This window comes from Odocoileus virginianus, unplaced genomic scaffold (genome assembly GCF_023699985.2).
Source record: "Odocoileus virginianus isolate 20LAN1187 ecotype Illinois unplaced genomic scaffold, Ovbor_1.2 Unplaced_Scaffold_1, whole genome shotgun sequence".
Lineage (NCBI taxonomy): Eukaryota > Metazoa > Chordata > Mammalia > Artiodactyla > Cervidae > Odocoileus > Odocoileus virginianus.
In genome coordinates this window covers 3,548,366-3,562,749 of record NW_027224263.1, presented here as the reverse complement: position 1 = coordinate 3,562,749, position 14,384 = coordinate 3,548,366, and the positions used below count along the sequence as shown (strand labels likewise).

The 14,384-nt window shown below is 46.3% G+C and overlaps 1 protein-coding gene and 1 long non-coding RNA gene across 2 annotated transcripts in view; one reads left to right on the top strand and one right to left on the bottom strand.

Moving 5' to 3' along the window:
• The window catches only part of RTL9 (retrotransposon Gag like 9), a 48,537-nt gene extending 47,104 nt beyond the window's left edge, over nt 1-1,433 (bottom strand). Inside the window, exon 1 of the mRNA XM_020903553.2 lies at nt 1,367-1,433. The gene's annotated coding sequence lies outside the window, so the exon portion shown is untranslated. The remainder of the gene's footprint in view (nt 1-1,366) is intronic.
• LOC110143812 (uncharacterized) overlaps nt 1-13,814 on the top strand; it is a 44,381-nt gene extending 30,567 nt beyond the window's left edge. Inside the window, exons 3-4 of the long non-coding RNA XR_002315694.2 lie at nt 11,242-11,391; nt 13,351-13,814. This is a non-coding gene — a long non-coding RNA (uncharacterized lncRNA). The remainder of the gene's footprint in view (nt 1-11,241; nt 11,392-13,350) is intronic.
• Nucleotides 13,815-14,384: the final 570 nt, after the last annotated feature.

Here is a 14,384-nt window from a genome sequence, read left to right as displayed (position 1 = left end):
CCCTGAAGCATTCCGCAACCCACTGGTTAGACTTTGAGCATAGAACCCCCAAGGAAAAGGTACACACCTTATTGTTGGCGAAGGGGGCTAGGAGAGAGAAAAGCAACAGTAGCAACAACAGGAAAATGGGGAACTAGATCTGCCTGAAGTTCAAGGCAGCCTGAGACTCCCACCAAGGACATAGATGTATTTTAGGGACCACACTTGAGGCTCACATTCCCTGGAGTCCTCTCCACCTCAGCCCAGGTCACACAGCCATGCTAGGGAATAGCCTTCTTTTAGCTGGTGAGGTCTTATGGCTTTTGAGGCTGGTACCGAAAGTAAGGGCATAAACACTTCTCTCTCCACCACTGGGACCATCTGAGCCCAGTCCCTGGACCCAAGCATGATTCAGGCCCAGAGACCTGTAAGAAGCACTGGGCCTTGCATGCACCACAACTGCTGAGCCTGTGCTCTCGAGCCCAGGAGCCGAAACTACTGAAGCCCACGCACCTAGAGCCTGTGTTCAGCAACAAGAGAAGCCACTGCAGTGAGAAGCCAGCACCCGCAACTAGAGAGTAGCCCCCAGTCTCCACAGCTAGAGGGAAGCTCATATAGCAATGAAGACCCAGCACAGCCAAAAATAAACAAACAAATAAAATGAAAAGACACACCGCTCCTTGACATCAGGACACTCTAGCTTTGGGGAAAACTCTGAATTAGGGTCCTCCTTTCATAGCCCTCTTTCAGTGACCAAGAGCCCCCATCTACTGCCACTATTATCCCCCAACTCTGCTGCCCTAGATCACTGACTCTCTGGCTCTAGGCTTGAGTCCACATTTATTATTCATTCTTCAGTTGCCCATTATTTACTAAGCACCTACTCTGACCTGGCACTAGGTTAATTAGGCCAAATCGAAGCAAAACAGACATGATCTTGGCCCCCGGGAAGCTAAGAGGCTAGCACAGTAAATATCAGAATCGAAACTTCTCTTTTTATGAGAAATGTCTCTTGTTGTACCCCTTTGTGGTGTGCTCACTTGCTTCAGTCGTGTAGACTCTTTACAACCCCATGAACCATAGCCCTCGAGGCTCCTCTGTCCATGGGATTTTCCCAGCAAGAATACTGGAGTGGGTTGCCGTGCCCTGCTCCAGGGGATCTTCCCAACACAGGGATCGAAACCGTGTCTCCTGTGTTGCAGGCAGGAACCTACTGAGCCACTGGAGGAGCCCGTCATACCCTTTTATTATCCTGAAATTAAACTCATAGATATAATAACCTGCATACACACATAAGTTCCAAAAGATCAAGAAGTGTCCTGCCACACAAAGAAAATGAAAATAATCCATAATCAACTACAATGTATTTAAATATGTAAATACTTACATAGAATGACACTGAAAGACTAGATGAAGTAGGCAGAGACTTGCGCCTTCATCGAGAAGCCCCACAAAATGCAACAGCTACAGGCACAAACTGATAAGGGATGTTGCAAAGACGACTCTAATTCCAAAAGCAACATCACTACTGTTACCACGTGATTTTTGAAATGGTGAACGACTGTGAATAAGCCTCCGGGAGAAGAAAACAAAGTTCCATCTTCCCTCTCTTTACACAAGATTCATTAAAACTGTTTATGGAGGTGGGAAAGCCAAACTTTTTGTGCATATATGTAAAATATTTACAGTACACGTTCTGATCATTATAAGAAGAGTTTCCACCTCCACGGAAGTCCAACAGAACATTCGAAAATCATATAGGATGTTGGACTGGTCTTCATTTTGCAAGACTGTCCTGGGTAAAGAATCCGTCTGTCCAGACAGGAGATGCAAGAGGCACGGGTTCAATCCCTGGGTCATTGGGAAGATCCCCTGGAGAAGGGAATGGCAACCCATTCCAGTATTCTTGCCTGGAGAATCCCATGGACAGAGGAGCCTGGCGGGCCACAGTCCATGGGGTCGCAAAGAGTCAGACACGACTGAACACACACACAGCACAGCCCCTGGGCAGTGCAGGACGTGAAGCAGCTCCATTTCCTGTCCACTAAATGACCCAGCACGTTTCCCCAGAGTCCCCTAGGGGGCAGTATTGGCTCAGTTTCGAGTCATCAGGCTAAGTGTTTCCATAGAACTAGAGCTTTGTCTGATGCTCCCCAAATCCTCATCCCCTTCACCCTTGCCCCCAAGGAATGGAGTCCAGTCCTTGCTACCACTGTCTGCCGGGACTCACAAGCCTCACGCCCTCTTGATCAGTTCAGCTAGTTTGCGTCCACAGAAGGCAACTTCTTGTCTGGATTACAAGTTGCTCCTACTCCTTTCAGGTGCCCCCGCTGAACTCAGCACCCGCAGCAGAGTCTCCTATGCCATGCCAAGGGTGCCACTACTTGCAGATGGCTGCCATTCAGCTCTGCAGGTCAGCCCCGTCCCCCTCCCTCAGCTCCCAGTTCCCCTTAATCCCCACTCTGGGCGACTTGAGGAGCTTCACTTAGACTCTGAGCGGCAGTTTGTTCATTTGGAAAAACGGCGATAATAATAGTACCTACCTCCACAGTGTCCTTGAGAGATGAAATGAAATGAATGCTTATAAGATGTTTAGTAGCCTGCCTGGCACACAGCAATCCACCCGAAAATGATAGTTATTGTTCCTATTCTGGGAATCACATGGAGTACACTGCATACTGGCTTCTGCTGACTCTACTTCTCCCATTCTGCATGTTTCCACTTTATCTTCCAGACCAAGTTAGAAGTTTATAGGAGGCTGAGCAGGATGGGTCTGCATCTGGCTTGAAGTTGCATTTGCTGAGAAGTAGTAAGCTGGGAAAATCTTCAGCGCTCTCTTCACCCAGGCCAAAAGAATGCTTTTTAAGTCTTTTTTTTGCCTATCCTGTTTCATCTCACAAACACTATCTGAGAAGGAGTCATTGAGCAGACCAGAACTGGGGAGCGGGATTAATTAGGAACTATCGTTCAAATACGGCACCCACTTTCTTGTCTGAATCAGTGTCTGTCGAAGTTGGCTGCATGGTTAATCACCTAAGCTGTGTCTGCACGGTGCCAGAGGTTTTGGAGGAAAAGGGAAAAACACAATCAATCATCCATGTGTCAAATAGAATGTTCAGCTCCTGTACAGAGATGATACTAAAAAGCCATCTCAGTACAAGCAGTTAGATCAGGGCAACAGACATCTTGAAGGTTCTAACTGTTTGCTTAGCATTAACAAAGGATCTTGAAGAACCCAGAAACTACTGAAGGGAACATCCAGACATTCATTTATTGATCAATATTTATTGAGCACGTACTATGTGTGTGGCACTGTGCAGGCTATAGAAAGCAGAGAATCAGTCAAAGCAATAGAAAGTCCGTCAGCTAGGTCTTTCAGAGTAGGTGAACATCCTTCAGTTGCTGTAATCATTGTTGTTTAGTTGCTAAGTTGTGTCTGACTCTTTTCCGACTCCATAGACTGTAACCCACCAGTCCATGGGATTTCCCAAACAAGAATACTGGAATGGGTTGCTATTTCCTTCTCCAGGGGATCTTCCTGACCCAGGGATCGAACCCATGTCTCCTGCTTGGCAGGCAGATTCTTTACCACTGAGCCATCTGGGAAGCCTGTTGCTGTAAATTGCATTCTCACAAAGTCAAGCAACCCAAATATTCTGCTATTTGGTGGGGGGGGTGGGAGACTATTGAGTTTACTGAGGTGGCTATTTGGCTTTACAAGGACTTAGACTGAATGCTTCAGGACTAGATCTTGTGCCCAGCAAATCTGGGTTTAAGTTCTGGCTGTGCCATTTTACGAGCTCTGTGACCTTGCCCAAGTTGCTTAACCTCTCTGAGCCAGTTTCCCCCTGTGGAAATTGAAGGTAATGACAGTATCGTCTTTGAAGGATTATTGTGAGGATTAAAAGAGATATCTTACATAAAGCACTTGGCATCAAGCCTCCATCATAGTTAATGTTCCTGAAAAAGGCAGTTTACTATAATCATTAAAAGAGAGAAAATGGCTATCACATGCATTGGCCCAAGACATCTCAAAACTCTGGAGAAAAATTCTAGCCACTCGCATTAGCAGTGAAGGCAGGTTCTCCTCTCCTCCCTGGAGCTCGAGTATTCTCAGGGATGAGCCTGCCAGGTCTGGTAAGATCGTGAGGAGGTACAGAAAGCATTCCCATGACAGCTCCTCCCCCCGCACCCCCCTCCCACCTCTCCCCCCATCCCAGGCTAATCTGGCTTTTAAGGTGCCACCTACTGGCCCAGAAGGATCTCCCTTCCCCCACTGAGGCCCCTGTCGGAGAGCCCTCAGTCATCCAATTTCAATATTCCTCTCTACGATCTCCCTTTGCAACTTGGCATCCTACATCTCCTTCCCTGAGGTATAACAACATGAGAAAGGATAGACACATTGTAATGTGACCTTTAATAAAAGAATGACCTGTATGTAAAATCCATCAGCGCCTCCTAAAAAATGCAAAACCCCACAAAAGGCTCTGACTCATGGTTGGGAGCAGCAACTGGCACACCTGATTAGATTTTTCTAATTTGACTGGCAAAAAATTTCTCTCTGAATCTCCTCTCATAGTATGTAGTTTCCACCATCACTCCCCTCAAAAAAACCCACTTTGTGTTATTAGGAGAGATCATAATGGCTGTTCCAACAGAATGCAGATGACAGAATCTGCTTCTGAAAATGCTACCATGTGTAGTATTTTGTTGTTTCCTGCTTATTAATAACAATACATTTTGCCTCTGAGTCAAATGTTTTTCCTTCTGCCAAGAAAAATCGTGAGTTACAGGAAATCTAACAGGCTTAATTAGTGAGGAGTTTAACTTAAGCCAGTGGTTTTGCAATCACCCCAGCCCAAGTCAGTCTCACTCCCTGCATTTAGTGGGAAATAAGTGGTAGGAAATGGCCTTCAGCAACCTTGTTAGAGGAAAGGCACTCGTACCAGCAAGGCTGGTTCTCCCAAGGTAAAAAATGGCAGGTTGAGGTCACTGTAATTATCAACAGTGCTTTTTGCATGCAGGTTCCTATTACATATGTCACCTGTTACTTTCAACTTTCTGTAATTACAGTTTCTTCTGGTGAGATTGTGCTGCTTTCCCTGCCTTTTACCAACCAGCACACTTGGGAGAAAATCATTCATGGCCCCTTGAGTTTGCCCTGTAAGTGTATTTTAAAAGGCAAAGCTTCTTAGACCAGCCAAATGAAACTGATTGGAAATGTTCACCATAGAAACGGGAGACCTATTACGTATAATGGCCGAGCTCTTTGCAGCCAGGTCCTAAGTGCTAGGCCACAATTTCAGAATGAAAGAACCTGTAAAGGCTTTGGAAGATAGCCGTGAAGATGATTAAGGGATTGGAAAAGAGGATCTAGGGGAAAAGGTGAAAGGTATTAGGATTAGAAGGACGATTTAGTCCCAAGAGAAAAAAAATGAAGGCGCTGACCAGATGTTTCTTCCTTGCTATCAATGGCATGCAGTACATGAATGGCAGCATGAGATACTTAAGTTAGATGTAAGAAAGAACTTCCCAACAATGCAGCTCCTTCAACACTAAAGGCCATTTATCCTTCAGTCCTAAAACACTGGGAGAGTCCCAACCACATGTTGGACCATGTTCTGGGTCCTGGAGAAGTTCACAGGCCAATGTTGTTGTTGTTCAGGGACATTAAATAGATCATTACAAGACAGTAGGGTGGGTTCTATAACAGAAGGAATTTGGAATGCTTTGAATTTTAAGACAGCCGGAGGGGGCGTATAGCAGAATATTATGTTACTTCCAGTGGGGTCTGAGACAGCATCCAGCAATCAAGTACATTAATATTTTGGGAGCAAAAACACATGAATATTCACACAGGGTGTGATAGAAGAAGACTATAAATAGCCTCATGCCAGCATAGGTTTGGCTACCAAATGAATTTACCTTAAAGTTACAAAAGGCCCTCAGTTTTCAGAGCTTTGGGACTTGGGAAGGATGGATATGGGAAAGTGTATCTGTGTGCACCGAGTCGGGTCTAGCAGCAGGACTTGGGAAAGACAGGGGACTTTTGACTGCAGGCAGAGCATGTGTCTCTAATGTGCTCTGTGGCCTCAGGACTGTGGACATGTTTTCGAAGAACTTGACTCTGTGTGTGTGTGTGTGTGTGTGTGTGTGTGTGTGTGTGTGTGTGTGTGTGAAGCAGTGGGAAAACCTCATTATCCCTCAGGTCAAGCCCACATTCAGGTCCTATATATAAAGTAGCCCCTGGTAAGGCATACCAAATGGTCAGCCAATGGTTTTTGTTATGGTTATGATGATTTCAAATATTTGATCCCTTGGTCCCTATGGGCAAGGCCACAAAATTTCAGAATCAGCATCCTCCAGTGGGGTCCACAGGGTGTGGTAGAACCACTGAAGGGGGTTGAGGGGACATCTTTGACCTTCCTTTTTAAGCTGTTTTCATACCTGCTGTGGTAGATGGCAGTGCCTGTCAAGAGACAAAGTGAAAAGCCTACAGGGAGGAGCACTGGAGCGCCTTCTTCTGTGGGCTGAGGAGCAACCAGTTACCCGCTACCAGCCAAGCACCTTCACTTAGGGCGTAACCTCCCTTTAGGGGGAACACCCAGTGAACCCTGCCACACCCTCAGAAGTTGTTTCCTTTCCAAAGGAAAGGGGGCAGTCCTTCAGCTCAGTCTCCTGTTAGCAGTCAGAAAAAGGAGACCCCCACCCGTCAGGGGGCATTTTCTACTAACACCCACCTATCCACAGGTGTTACCTACACGTAGAGCTGAAGGACACCAAGACTCTTTGTCTTTAGATACCCCCCAAAGTATGACCTCCTCCCTGGTCCTCCTCTCTGCCCTCTGAGAATCTAAGCCCACATCATTTCAGGATGAGCTCAGCCTCCAACCACTCCCTCTGAGGCCTGGCTTCCCAACCTTGGTGATTCCAAAGTTCACATCTGTTGCAGCACACAGGGCCCACCCTAGGCAAAACTGTGCCGGACACACAGCCTTCCATCAGCTGATTTCCCACACCCCTCCCCCATGCCCCAGCCCTGCCTGCCTGGCTTTCCTCTTCCTTGGGGAGTCAGCTCCCTCTAACCTTTTCTTCCCCTTCCCCTGACAGGAAAGGCTCTGATCAAGGAATCTGCACTCAGATACATAAAACAACCCTGCCTGGCCCAGCCATCCCCAGACCACCCAGGGAAGTTGGACTCAAAGGGATAGTCCACTGATGGTAGAGATAGTGGCATTACTCACAGGCCAGAAGGAAGTCTCTGGGGTCGGAGGGGGGAGGCCTTCTCAACACCCATCAGATAACGATGTGGGGCCATCAAGTCAGCCTTCACCATTTGAATGTAAGATGGACTGTGGTGACACTCCTCGCAGGAATGGACTCTGCTTTCTGAATTCAAATCAGCTCGTGCACTCAAGACAGCAGGAGAGAATATCCAGAAACAGGATCAGCCCCAGGAACTCTGACAGCTAGTTGTTCCAAAGGTTGAGGATGCCAGAGAGAGGCACTGGGAAAGGAAGGGAAGAGTTTCCAAAAGGATGCCTGTTGGCGAGGCAAGGAAAGAAGCAACAGGGGAAGGAAAACCTAGATGGCAGGAGCAGGGGTGGGGGAGCCAGTAGAAACAGATTTCAGGAAAGAGTTCACATTTTTCAAGTGCTTATTTTGTACTACAGGCTTCCCTGGTGGCTCAGTGGTAAAGAACTGCCTGCCAATGCAGGAGATGCAGGTCTCGATCCCTAGGTCAGGAAGATCCCCTGGAGAAGGAAATGGCAACCCACTCCAGTATTCTTGCCTGGAAAATCCCATGGACAGAGGAGCCTGGCGGGCTACAGTCCATGGGGTCGCAAAGAGTCAGACACAACTGAGCGGTTATACAACAACAATATTTTGTACTACACACAGTTGCTGTGTTGTCTCATGTCATCCTCACAACCTCCCCAGGAGATGAGAAGTATTATGAGATCCATGTGACAAAAGAGGAATGGGAGGCTCAATGAGGTTAAGTAATTTGTGACAAATGACACAATTCATCCTGGAACGGTGGAGCCAGATTTAAACATTCCTTGGTCTAACTCCAGAGCTCTCAACCCTCCAAGGGAGGCACCAACCACCTTGGGAATGTGGGGGGGGGGGGCCCCACGTGTTTGTTGAAAGAGATGCCCAGAACAACTTGTACCCCCACTCCCCATAACCAGAGGCCCCCCCACAGCTTACACAGGGGCCGCTTTCCCCTGGGTTAAAGATTGCATTCAGGGAGTGCACCATTAACATGTAAACATGTGCTCTGGAAAAGTTTAGCATAGCCCAGAAGTCAAAGTCTCAGAGGAGTAGGAAAGGACAAAGCTCCCAATGGGATAGGCTACTTGACAGGCCCCATAGCGGCTACAGGGGTGGGTGACACTGTGGCACAGAGTCCCTGAGACACCTTACAAGCCTGAAGGCATCAAAGACAAGCTTGACTTATGTCACCATCACCGAATTACCCAGAAGAGGCCCCACCCTCCATACACAAAAAGGAGAGAAGGCACTGGAGACCAATAGCCTAGGTTCAAATCATGGCTTTGCAACTTCCCAGCAACATGACCCTGGGCAAGTCACTACTCTGAATTTACATTTCCTCATAGTGAAGGACAGAGAAGCATGGCATGCTGTAGTCCATGGGGTCGCAAAGAGTGGGACATGACTTAGCGACTGAACAGCAACAACATTTGTAAAATACAGATGGACATTAGAAACATCTCTTTCAGACATGAGATCGTGCATGTAAAATGTTCAGCACAATGCCTGGTATTAGTAGGAACTCATTACGTATCAAATCCATCTGGCCAGTTCTCACCACCTCTTGGCAGAAAAGGGAGACCCAATTTGAAAGCCCTGGAAATAGCTTCTGAAGATAATTGGGACATTCATTCATTCATTCAACATGCAAGCCCTGAACCTCTCCTTCTATACTGGAGAGTCAGACATGAAAAAAAAATAATAATAACAGTCCTTGTTCTCAAGGGACTCACATTCTAGTGGGCAAAGATACAACATACTCCAGTCACTTGATGGAACACATTATAAAAGTGGTAGATCCAAGAGGGCAGAGGAGACTCCTGAGGGTACTGAGAAACCTTCCCAAAGAAGAAAACTGAGGTAGAACTTGAAGGACAAGTAGCAGTTGTTAGGCAGACAGGAAAAGAAAGTATATTCCAAGGGAAGAGAATAGCATATGTTGAGTAACAGAACAGGGCAGGTTTAGATGGAGCTGGAACAGCAAGGATTAGTGAGAAATTACCCTGGAGGAGTCATATGGGATAGAGGACTCTTGAGTGACACCTCTGGGCCAAGAGAGATGACATTCAAAAGACCCTGTGGCCATAAAAAATAAGGTCACAATGGGGTCTCTAGGAAGGGATTCCTCATATTTAGAATAATTTGGCCACTGAAGTGACTATAAGTGGATAATTGATGCATTTGCTATTACGGAGACTTCCATGCTATTTGAAAATTTAGCCTGACATTGACAGTAATATCTGGCGTACAAGATATGTATACAGTGGCACATAATACTGTTTTACAGAAGCATTTTTCTAACTTGTATTCATAGCTGTAGAGAAGAAATTCTCCACTATCCTGCTAAAACTTGGGTGTGTAGTATTGTCATAGCTGCCCTAAGTGTGTAGGCCACAGCCACATATCATCTATCCCTAATCACTGTGGAGTTGCTGTAACATGGTCATTTGAATTGAATGTCTTCCCTTTTGAGCTTTGATCCCTGTCAGTTTCTTTAAAATATCTTAGTGAATCACTTGAATGAACCCACCTCTTCCCCCTCTCCTATTCATTGCCTTTGCTATTTAATAATCTCAGATAGTCAGGTTAGAGAAGGAACGTTTTTTAAATTCTCTTTGGACTTCATAGAGCTCCCTCTTTGTTAATTATCTTCTGACCCCCCCTGACTCATCCATGGTCATCCCACACTATGGTCTGATGCTAGCATGGATATTAGTGTCTGACCTGTTGTTTTTCTAAGCCTCCCGAGTAAGAGAATCAGTAATACAGTCTCGCCACACAATGAGGTTATATTAATCATTTATTTGCAAGGGAACCAGGTCACCTTTCACGTCAGCTCTCCTAACATGTCAATTTTTAACACATCTAACATGAAACAGCCCAAACAAATCAGTTCCATCTAGCTAAGGGCCTGTAAGCAAATGTTCTTAGAAAGTTAGTAAGAACAAAAATGATGGTTTTTTAAACGTAGTTTAGTGCTAACCAAGTCAATGTGACCAGGGTCATCTCCACCTGCTATAGGTTGTGAGGGCAAATGCAACAGTATGTCTGTAGGAAGTGGGAACCTAGGTTTTACACTTTTGGAACCAGACTGGTCTCTCTTTAAATTTCAGCTTTAGTATTTGCTTGCTGTGGGTCTTAGGCAAGTTCTTTTTAACTTCCCCAAGTCTAGGTACATTGGAGATAAATATACCGCCCTCAGTGGAGAAGGAAATGGCTTCTCCAGTACTCTTCTCCAGTATTCTTGCCTAGAGAATCCCGTGGACAGAGGAGCCTGGTGGGCTGCTGTCCATGGGGTTGCACAGAGTTGGACACAACTGAAGCGACTTAGCATGCATGCATGCATTGGAGAAGGAAATGGCAACCCACTCCAGTGTTCTTGCCTGGAGAATCCCAGGGACAGAGGAGCCTGGTGGGCTGCCGTCTATGGGGTCGCACAGAGTCGGACACGACTGAAGCGACTTAGCAGCAGCAGCAGCAGCAGCAAATGGCCTCAGACATACGTTTTAGTGCTACCATTCTGTGGCTCTGTGGAAGAAGTGCTTTCTGATAAAAGTTTGCAAGTCAACTCCAAGGTGAAATGAAGGGCTCCGGGATCAGAGAGTGACTTCCCACCTAATGAGATGGAAACAAATAATTCAACCTAAAGGTGTAAGGCAAGAAGAGCGACCTGGATTTATGTCTGTTTCTTCTGCTGTGTCCTTGCTCTGTGACCGTGGGCAAATCACTTAACCTCTCTGAGCCCCCATTTTCTCATTTGTAAAAACAGACCTGAGATGGTTATGTAAGGTGTTAACATCGGGGGAAACTGGGTTATCCTTGCAACTGTTGCATAAATCTAGAATTATTCCAAAGTTTAAGATATTTTTATTTTTCAAAAAAAAAATAGGCAGAAGGGCAATTACCTTGAGAGACTGTGAAGATGAAATGAGATAAAGAGGGTGGAAAGCATGTAGTTCGGTGCTTTTCTTTTGCCCCTTCCAGGCATCTCCCTTCACCTTCACCTTTGAACTTGCTGAACACCTGGAGAATCAGGAGGTATGCTTTCTGGACTGTGATACCAGTAGGTTCACCAGCCTGACAGCATTGTAATTCAGAGCCTTGCTGCCAAGCCAAAATCCTGCTGGCAAGAAGGTTGGTTTTACATGGTCCTGGGATCTAATAAATGTGTCACACGTTTCCAGAAAGCAAAGTGGCCTATCTTTGTTGGACTCTGAGTGTGTGTGTGTTGGGGGGGTGGAGGGGTGGGAGGAGGGCAGAAGGGTGTGTGCAGGGGGAGGCGAAATAAAAGAACCAGGTAGAATCTGGAGAAGACTTGCAGGTAGCTAGTCAAGGAAGCAGGTTCAAGCTCCACTCCCACCATCCTACTTACAACCCTCTTTCTTGTCGACTTTGGGTAAAAGCACTTTTTACAGATAGACCCTGTTAGATCCAAATACGTTGGAGGTGGGGGGCGGAAGGAGGAGTATATAACCAATCAGTAGTTTCTTGCTGTTCCCAGGCCTGTTTGCCCACAATCCATCCCTTCCTCTTCCCTTCTCTGCTGATATTGTAGCAGGAGAGGACAGAGAGGGGAGCGGGATGAGTGGACCCCTGCAGGTTGTTTCCCAGGTTCCGGTGGGTTTGGCCAATGGAAGGCACCGGCAGGACTTGGAAAGCAGGAGGGAGAGAGAAGCTGGGCTGTTTCTCTCCTTCCCTCCCTGCCTCATGTGATGTCCCCCATGGTGACTGTGTCTCTCTTGTGGCTCCAGTTTCCGCCGAGCAACCTAGCCCCCTCACTTCTAGTGTAGGAGCTTCCTGCTGTGGCTAATCTCTGGGCAGCCTCATTGTCCTTGGCTTGGCACTGAAGCTCTCTCATCAGCTGGGCAACCAATTCCCTGCACTGAATTCCTTCTCCCTTAAATACTCAGTGATTCATTCCTGTTGTCCCAGTTGGACCAGACTGATCAACCCTCCACCGGCCCACAGCCAGGATTCTTGCTCTGCACTAGTCAATTTTCATTTTGGAATGCATGCTCTGAGAGATTTATCTGAGAAATCTGGGTGGGAGATTAAGAGGAGTGGAAGAGGTTTGAGGAACTAGAAATGGAGGTCAAGCTCAGGAGCGCCCGGTCACCTAAGTCAAGTCTGAAAAAAGAAGGGAGCAAGAACAGAAAAGCAGCGGAGCTAGTTTTACTGCTTCTTGAATTTGCCCTGTTTTGACCTGTGGTGCTCTGAGTCCTCTGCTTTGGCAGACAGCAAGTCAAAGCCTAGAAAGAGAAGAAAGATGAGCACCCCACCCTCCTCTGAGTCAGCTCTAGAACAGGGAAAGAAGAGGAGAGAAGTTCCAGGTTGTGGCAGGCCTGGCTGTAGGCGGCAGATACATTCCAATCAGATGAAGAACAGCCCTAGGAGCCCCATGGAGCCCCTCAATCAGGCAGTCCCGAAGGGTCATGATCAAACTGTTCCAGACGAAGGACTTGCTTGAGGCTGAGTGTCAGGATTTCAACAGCAACAGAAACCATGCAGGACTGTCCCCAGGACTGAGGTCCCTTCACTTCATCTCATTGCAAACTGTGTTTGGGGCTGTATAGACCCAGCTGCAGTGCTTGAGTCTCATTCATCAGCTACTAATTGACTGCGTGACCTTGGAGAAAACAGAGAGAGGGCAGTTAGGCCCCCTGCTTACCTAAGAGGACACGTGAGTACCCAATACACATCAAACTGTAATTCCAGCTTCAAGGAGGAACAGAGCAGATGCCTAAGAAATGCTTCCTGCTGGGGGCTGGGAAAGCAGAATGGAGAAGCTAGCCTGTAGTGCTCAAGAGCATGGTTTTAAAGTTGTTGTTAGTTTGGTTAAGGGCAATGGTAATATTGTCATTGGATATAAAAATATCCCTAATTTTTTTAGATGTGTCATGAAGTATGTAGAGGTAAATGATATAACACCCGGGATTTCCTTCCAAATATTAAGGCAAGGCCTTAAAGAAAAGAGAAAAAGAAAGAGATAAATAAAGCTAACATGAAAATAATCTTGATAGCTATTGAATCTGGTAATGGGTACACAGGGGTTTTACATTATTCTAATTTTTTTCTTTCTCCTATTTTTTTAAGTTAAAGTAGCTTCCCAGGTGACTCAGCAGTAAAGAATCCACCTGCAGTGCAGGAGACGCAGGTTCAATCCCTGGGTTGGGAAGATCCCCTGGAGAAGGAAATGGCAACCCACTCCAGTATTCTTGCCTGGGAAATCCCATGGACAGAGGAGTCTGGCGGGCTACAGTCCATGGGGTTGCAAGAGTCGGACATGACTGAGTGACTAAACAACAATAACAAAGAGTAAATTTACAATGTTGTGTTAGTTTCAAGGGTACAGCAAAGTAATTCAATTACATGTACATACATATATTCTTTTTCAGATTTTCTTCCATTATAGGATAAGATACTGAATATAGTCCCCTGTGCTATTGCAGTAGGTCTTTGTTGTTTACCTATTTTATATATAGTAGTATTATACTATGCTACTTCTGTCTGTATGAAAATTTTCATAATAAATTTTTAAAGCATGTGTTTTAGAGTCAGACCTGAGTTTGACCCCAGTTATTCAAGCAATAAATGTGTAATGGAGTAATCCTGGCTAGCAGGCCCTGTGTTTTGACTCAGCAGTGGTAGGTACAAGAGGCACAAAACAGACCAGGTCAGGGGTCCCAAACAGAGGAAAGGCTTTCAATATTAGGTGGCCAGAAAAAAGTGGCAAATATCCACCTCATCTATCTAGGCTCTTTCTAAACTGCTTCTGATGTCTCTGATGCCTCTGATGCCACTTTCTGCTTGAAAGGCCAGAGTGCTTTCTGATGAATTCTTCCCTGATCCCCAAAAGAGCACTGGAGCCCTCTTTTGTGACCTGTGCTGCTGTAGCCAATGGCTAGGGAGGATCACTGCAAGCTGGGGTGGGCTGCTTTCCCAGTGCCCTGAGCAACTCACTAAGTCCCACCCAATCCTAACTCCAAGGAGATTCTGGGGCTTCCATGGGACACTCTGGAGTCTCAAGCAAATTACCCTTTCCTTCCCTTGTCTGTCCCTCTCCCTCACACTTGCCCAAGATTGTGTCATTGAAATCACATGAGCAAGGAGGCATTTCAAAAGTTAGA